Genomic DNA, 8,371 nt, shown 5'->3' on the forward strand with positions numbered 1-8,371 from the left:
ATCAGATTCGCCAATGGAGAGTAAGTTAGCACCAAGACAAATGAGATAACCCTTACTTTTTTTTAGAGGGTTTAATAAGTGTAGGCCCTCTTGTACCCCATGATTGATGGTAGCTTTATATTGGAGAGTAGGCTTATGTTTGGATATGGTTCTGACTTGTTTCCCAGCTCCAGCTGTGGTTCCCATACCACTGAGGGTATCAGTTAGCCAAATCAATAGCAGTTGGTTCCCCACCAATGCTGTGTGCCACTATTGCACTTGTGTGGGCATCACAACCGGTTATTTGTGGCTAAGTAGGTTAGACCATGAGTTGCTTGGAGAGATATTGGTTATTTCCCCCAGTTGCTCATTACCACCTTCTGGCACTAGACTCGCTGGCTGGGGACTGACTATCTCCTGGCTTCCAGCCATGCTGTTCAATTTTATGAGTCGCTGCTTATGGTGTCTTCAGAAATAGGTTCTTACCACTAACCTTTGGTGGGTCATCTAGTACTATGACAGAAATCTGTGACTCTTTTAATAAACCTTGTAGGTTTCTCTGATCAAAAGCTCATTGTGTATAATACTGTGAGTCACAGGTCAGTGCCCAGTAAGAAAATGAGGAAGAATATAACTAATATACAAGAGGTAAGGTGGATAGAGAGAGAAGAGAGAGAGGGAAGGAGAGAGAGAGAGAGAGAGAGAGAGAGAGATAGGAAGAGGGCGGGAGGGAAGATGTAGAAGATTTAGGTTAGATTGATCCTACCTGCTCCAGTGTCTTGTGGTTCAGGTGTTTCCTGTAAGGGCCTGGTGAAGGTTCAGCCATTTTGTCTACCTTTTAGGAAGTAGAATTTTATGGTACCATTGCCATTTGGGTCTATATTACTGCTTCCCATCCCTTCTATGCCCTCACCTCCCTCCCTGTCCATCCTAGTGTCTAGTCCATGAGGCGATTGCTGGGTATGTAAGGTATCTTGGGTAGATTCAGGTTAGGTGATGTAGATGAGTGAGTCTGTGTGGCTTTTTTTTTGTGATTGGGTAAGTTCACTGAGAATGATCTGTTCCTGGTTCACCCATTTTTCCTCAAATTTCATTGTGTCATTTTTTTCTTACTGGTGTGTAGAATTCCATTGTGTAGGTACACCACATCTTAGCTATTCATTCTTCTAGTGATGGACATCTGGGTTGATTCCAGCTCTTAGCTCTTATGAATTGAGCTGCTACAAACATGGTTGAGCAAATCTCTCTGGCTTGTGGTTTGAAGGTTTTAGTGTAGATGTCCAGTAAGGGAATAACAGGGTCTGTTGGTATCTCTATAGTCAGCTTTTTCAGGTGTCTCCATATTGCTTTCCAAAGGGTTTTGATTGTCCTGTGTGGAATATTCCCTCATGTATTCTCTGTAGTTTTGGCTTTCTGTTCATATAGTCGTAGAGTTGACTTTTTTTCATGGAATATTTTTCTTTCAGCATCTATCCTGAGGGATACTTTTGCTGGGGAGGGTATCTTTGTTTTGAAGCCATAGTTTTTCAGACTCTTAAGTGTTCCATTCCAGGCCCTTCTACCTTTCAGGGATTCCATTCAGAAATCTCATGTTGTTCTATTGAGGTTTCCTTTGTATGTTGTAAATTGCTTTTCTCTCATTACTTTTAACACTCCCTTTGTTTTCATTGTTAAGAGTTTTAACGATGATGTATATTATAGACTTTGTACTTTGGTCCTACCTTCTTGGTGTTCTGTGGGCTTCTTGTGCCTGGATGCATGTCTGTTTTGTAAGATTCAGAAATTTTCATCAAAAACATTGTTGGGTATGTTTTGTATGCCTCTAGCCTGATATACCCATGTTCTGAATGTTTGGTTGTTTTAGGGTGTATCACAGTTCCCTCATGTTCTGTTCAGTTGGCATTAGAAGTTAGCAATTTTTTTTTTTTTTTTTTTTTTACCTCCCAATCAGTTTCTTCTATTTTATTTCCCAGGTCAGAGGTTCTGTCTTCCACACAAGTAACTGTGTTTGTTGGTCACTGGTTCTAGAGAAGTTTTAGTAAACTTTATTTGAATTTTTGTTTTCTGTTGTGTTATTTTTATGTTCATAACTCTTTTTTTATGTTCTAATAAGACTAAATTTATTCAATACCCTAGTAAAAGTTTTGATTATAAGTATCCAACAGTATAAAAAGTACAAAAACAGATCTGTAGGTCTCTAATATATTAATACAAAGTGCATGACTATGTAGAGCACGTCCTACAGGCAGGGAGGTGGAGGGGAGAAGGCTGGTTGAGAACTAGTAATAAATAAATAAATACAGAAGTAGAGATGATCCATCATAGCATATTCTACCACTGATGCTGCAGCCAAAATGTACAAAAAAATCCCATTTCAAATTAACGCAGGAGGATGATGACTGAACTCTTGTGCTCCATCCTCCAGGGCTATGGGCAAACCGACTGACACGTGCACATACATGGTGGCTTCAACTAGGTAGGCTGTTTCTTAGAAGAAATATAAATGTTTAGACTAAGAACTAGAAAACAATAGGATGCCCATAGAAAGTGGCTCACTCCTTACACAATTTCAACTTTACAAATCCAGTTTTCAAAGTGAGCATGAGTCGTGGTTTCTTAAGGCGGGCACATGCTCCTCTCTCGTCATGACAAGTCTGAAGAGGCGCTATTGTACTTCCTGAACTTTTAAGAAAAGAGGTGATCAGAGAACTGTGGGTTGGGTTTGACTGAGCAGTGTCAGGTGAGGATTTAGACATGCAAGACGTCCACATTCAGTATCTCAGTGCTCAAAAAGCCCAACTCAAAGAAGCCAAACATAACGCAAGTGACCACCTCTTTCTTCTAATCCACCTTAAATAGATGAGGAAAAAAAAAAAAACCCAAAACCATAATAGGTCAAACAGCTTAATAAGTCAACTAACTATTCTATAGATAAAACCTCCTCAAAGGTCAACTGAGGTAATCCAGAGCTAAAACTGAATTGTGTGGCTTTCAATGATGTCCCCAGATAGTTCTGTAACACCATCGTCAACTATTTACACACTGCAAGCCCTCTAAGAAGCTGTCCCGAGAACCACGCACCTGTGTTCCTCTGCCAACCCAAATTAAGAAGTCAGTCCATTTTGCTAGTTTAGCATTTCTAACCGAGCATGTTCTCTACGTGTGGTGACGCTTTGGTACTATCTGCCTATATTGTTCATCGTACAGGCTCACCTCCTCCTCAGAAGGAGCTCTGGTTCACATAAGGTCTTTTATAAATGTGACGATGAAGCGGGGTGACTCAGGATGCATGCAGTTAAGCTACCTGTGTCTTTAGAAATTACATTCCCCTTCAAGTTCTTTGTACCAGAAAAGCTCATTCTGTCCTGCTTAATAATCAGTAGTACAGGATTGAATAACCAGAACCTTGGCAAGACCTTAGTACTTTAAAACTATTAACTACCTCTAGGGGTAGGTCATGCTACTGTTAGGACAAATGATCCATCTGAGGAAAAAGTGTAGCCAGCCATCCCCAACCACTGCCTCTCCAAACAGGAGGACTAAACTACATGTGGTTATCATACACAACAAATCCCACACCTTTGTCCCCTGGATCCCCTAAGTCCAGTCACTAGAAGGGGACTGGTAAAAAGACTTAAAGAGCACTTTACAACAGCATTCGGCTTTCCTATGAAATAGTCAGCATCTTAAATATCATGTACACTTCTTTTTCATTGCAGTAAGTTAGACACTGGCTTCAGAGTTTTTGGGACTGGGGAAGGGGCACAACCCATTCAAATTTATTCTAGAAAATGTCTTTTGGCAGAATAGCAGGTATCCAAGTGAAAAATAGAAGGGTCAGTTTGTTGCTTTGTGGTCCTTTCAAAAATTTAAGTTGCTTTCCGTTCCTGCAGGACCTCAGTCTCCTGAGTGGAGAGGGGCAGAGGCGCTGATCCCACAACATATTTTCTGCCTCTTCCAGTATGTAAGGTCTGTTAGAGCTGGAAGCCATCTCTGTGTCTGAGCCATCGTCTGACTGGTTACTGTAACATGGACACTGGGCCGGTGAGGCACTGGAGGTGGTACTGTGGGCATCAGAATTGTGACGTTTAAATTTCTTCTGCAGTCTACTGATCGGGTTACTTTTGATCCTGTTTCCAGATAAACTTTTCACTTTCTTTGGTTTCAGTGTTGTCTTTAGGCTGGGTCCTGCCCTTGCATCTACCACATGATTCCAGTTTTTTTTGACCCTGCTGACAACTTCTTCCATCTTTTCACAAGCAGCACACAGGCATTGCAGATGTCTCCTGAGCCAGTCTCGTGCAACCCAAAACAGCTCTGGAAGTCCTTTTCATAACGCTTGCTGTCAGTGAAACGAGAACTGGAGGACTTGGCTCTGCAAATACAACAGCCCTCTATACTTCGGTACATCTTTGGCTTGTGAAAACCAAACATCTTTTCATCTGGGCAATAGTCTTCCAAGAGCACGCTGGTCCACGCGCAGTGCCATCGCCACTCTGCGGGCTCCGCCGGGCCGACCCCCGCGAGCACTCAGTCTGCCTCAGCCTGGTCCAGGAAGATTGTCTCCTGCACTTCTGCAGTTGCTACCGCGGGCCGGGAAGGTGTAGATTCCGCTTTCCTTCTGCGCACTGGTCATATCTCTTTTTCATTTTTTCATTTTTTTTTTTTTTTTTAGGCATGGTCTTGCTGTTGCTCAGGCTGACCTGGAATTCACTGTGTAGTCTCAGGGTGACCTTGAACTCTTGGTGATGCTCCTACCTCTGCCTCCAGAGTTATCAAAGGCATGCACCACCACGCTCAGCTTTCATCTCTTTTTTTGAGATATGATTTCAATTCATAATCTGATTTTCTTGATGCGTCCTGTAATTCATTGTTGCATTTGATCAAGACTTCATTAAGCTTAATAAACTGGTTGTTAAGATCTTCCAATTCTCGACTTACCTTCAAATTATTCATATCTGTTTTGAGTATTCTAATGTTTTCTACAACCAAGTTAAGCCTACTGCCAAAGGCTAAAGACTCTGGGTGACAATTTTGTTCACTTTCATTGATACAATTGTTGGTTCTTTGGTAGTTTGCATCAAGTTCAGTGATTCCTTATCAAGGTCTCATTGGTTGTTGTGTTTTATTTTGAGAATAAATTTCTGATGACTTCTCTATGATTTCATTGCATGCTTCTGTAGTAAGACTAGGCATCCTTGGTGATCTCTCACTTTTCTGACCTTCCTTGACTTTTTGCATTGTTGCCTACCTATTTTAGGAAGACTGTTTTACTGAGGAAGAAGCAAGTTTTTGTCTTTTGGCCCATTTACCTTCTGACTCAGGTGAACAGGGATGTGGGTACCAAGGGGTGAGTCAAGACACCAGAGCAAAAGGCCTGACTCCACATCTCACACAGGGGCCAGAGGAATAGGAGGAACAAGGGAAAATGAAACTGGCCTATGTGTGCTGTGTACGCCAGGACACGGAAAAGTGTAGGCAACACAGACTTGGGAGGTAGAAGGAGACCAGATAGCAGGATCTGGCCTAATGAGTCCAGACCACCTAACCCACCAACACACTTTCCATGCAAGGAACACATTGTTTGCCAAAACCTCAATACTAGCTGCCATGTCTATCACAACTAGTATAAAAAAGCTCAGTTCCACACAAACTAACTATTATTTTAATGTGAGACAGGTAAGTATGAGCTTATTTACTTACAACATATTAAGTATGATTGAAATTAGTAAGGCAATCTAGGAAAACACATCTTTCCTGAGCTGGTACAATATACTGACATGGTTGTGCATACATAGAAACTCTGGTAGAAGTTATGTTATATCCCCAAATCAGCCTATCATGTTAAATAACTGAAAAAAAGATAATTTTTCTATTTTCTGTTATTGGTACGGGCACACGTTCTCATTCAGCAAGGACAACTAGAGAGTATTAGAGTGAGGCAAGGTAAAGGACACTCAGAACCTATGATGGGAGCAAGAGCATATTAAATATAGAATAAGACAAACTAAGTACTATGACCCATATTTTTACCTAACCCAGACAAAAATATTGTTTTTCTCAGGCCCATATATGAATCTCTTCACATTGAAATACGTATCTGAGACCACAATGTTCTTGGAAATCAGTTATTTGGGACAGTACAATGATCATATTGTTTTCATTGCAGCAGTGTGTAAGTACTGAATAAGATATTTTGTAAATGAAAATAATGTTTTCTTTGCCCCAAGATCAGTGTGTTTATGCATATTTTTTTCTGAATGTAACTGGTGTAGAATAGAATTCACTCATTTGTTTACAAGCATCACAATCACTGGTTGAAGGATCTGCACTTCTGTATTTACCTAGGTATACCTAAGTGCAAATACCTGTATACATACATGTGTACACATCCTCTATGGGGGCTGGGAAAGTCTACCATGGCAGCCACACCCATTATGTCTGAAAATGTCACTATTATGTGGAGACAAACTTCATGAGCAGAGGGGCATTGTGTAAAATTTGATTTGATCACCTAATGTGCAAAAATTAGTTTAAGCTGTCACTGTCCCTACAAGACATATCCAACAGGTTGATTCTCAGCCTCGTGATATTAGGTGGACCTCTAAGGTATAGGGGTTATACAGTTTCTAATAATATATTTTTTCTGTTTTGTAACCATTCAAGACATGGCAGAGAAAATACACTTACTGAATAGTAAAGACCACTTCAACATTATTTTAATTTTTGAGTCATGAACACTAGGGAATGGATTCCAAACTTTTTGTTGGGAAGCTAGGAATTTGCAGCATTTGAAACTCAGATCCACTCACAAGAAAATAATGAGTGTTTTTTTTAATCAAATTTTCCTCTTTTGTACATGCATTGATAAGCCAACAAATGGCCTTTCTTGTATGCATCTTTTTTCACTACTAGAAAAAAGATTTTGTGTTCCATATTAGATTTCCTGCACATATGATCCCCAACTTATGGATGCCCTTTCCATGTGGCCTTGTTGAGGGAGGTTAGTTGTGCATACTGGGTGGAAACAGAGGAAAACAATGTTCATCAGCATATACTCTAGTATTTGAAAACATTCCTTTCATTTTGAAAGATTCTAAGGGACATCTCTACTGACTTTTCTTCCATAAAATACAGCAACAGGGGTCGAACTCAGCAAAGAAATGATGGCAGAATACCACAAGCTGACAAAGAGTTATGGCATTCCCAATCAAAATATTCTAGATGTCACCAAGACAGGTAAAGTCACTGTCATGTTTTCTTTGTTAAAAATAACCATGTTTGGGAGCAATTCACTGTGGTTTGTCATTCCCAATGAAACCCAAAATGCAACAGCCTAATTCTTTAAGAGTACTAAGTAAAAACAATTAACTTCATTTTCTCCACTTCATTGTATTTCTCAGACTCCTGTCCTCCATGAAGACCACCATTTAGTGAGTACATAAAATTAATTTAAAAGCTGTATACATAAAAATTGGAGTGGCTAATGCTAACTTAATAATTCACAAAATATTAATACTTGCAAAAGGAAAATGCTATGAGAGAGTACAGTGTAGATCTTGTAAACAATAATAAAATTGATGTAAGATAGATGCCAGGTGGGTGTAACTTGCAGAAGAAGTTAAGGGACTTGGTAAGTGAATGTGTTTTTAAAATATTTTCATAATTTTTGGTAACTGAATGCATTTTGAAAACTGTTTTTAAGTTTCTAGGATTTTTTTTTTTTTTTGCCAATGGCCTTCTTTCCATTGAAAAGTAACTCCTATTTTTCAATGAAGTTCCACATCTCTATGGGTGGCTCCCAGGTACCTGTAACTTTCCTGGAGCTTTCTTCCTTAAACCTTAAAGTATACACAAAACTCTACAATTCTATGCTCAATACCATAATAATCACAACTAGAAAATCTTTGGAGATATGCAAATGTAACTTGTATATAGGTAGCCTCAGATGGCCTCTTGTGGTATAAGGTTTTGTTATCATAATTTTATTCATCTTTGCTGTAAAAATCTTATATTATTTCATTTCTTCTCTTGAAAAAATCATGTACTGAACCTTGTCACTTATATTCCACTATTATTTAACATTTCTAGGCGACCTCAAGATGAGGAATACATCAACAAATCTTTCATGATGGACCAAGAATCATAAAGACTCCATTCTCAATTGTACTTTCCTTTTTCAGCTGATATCATGATCTCTTTGCTTGGTATCTCTTCCCTTTCCCATGCCCTTTCTCATTCATCTACCGTTCTCTGTGATTAAATGAATAGATTTCCTGTACTCATAGAAGCATTCTCAATAAACATAGCCCTGATCAGATGCATTACTTGAATTTGCAGCTATCCTTGTACCTCGTTTCATGAGTGTAATGCAGTTTGACAACATGAATCA

The 8,371-nt window shown here is 39.5% G+C and overlaps 1 pseudogene; it reads right to left on the reverse strand.

The window, feature by feature from the left end:
- Window positions 1–3,876: 3,876 nt before the first annotated feature.
- On the reverse strand, window positions 3,877–4,562 carry LOC123457066 (annotated as a pseudogene).
- Window positions 4,563–8,371: the final 3,809 nt, after the last annotated feature.

The sequence above is a fragment of the Jaculus jaculus genome, chromosome Y (genome assembly GCF_020740685.1).
Source record: "Jaculus jaculus isolate mJacJac1 chromosome Y, mJacJac1.mat.Y.cur, whole genome shotgun sequence".
Taxonomy (NCBI): Eukaryota; Metazoa; Chordata; class Mammalia; order Rodentia; family Dipodidae; genus Jaculus; species Jaculus jaculus.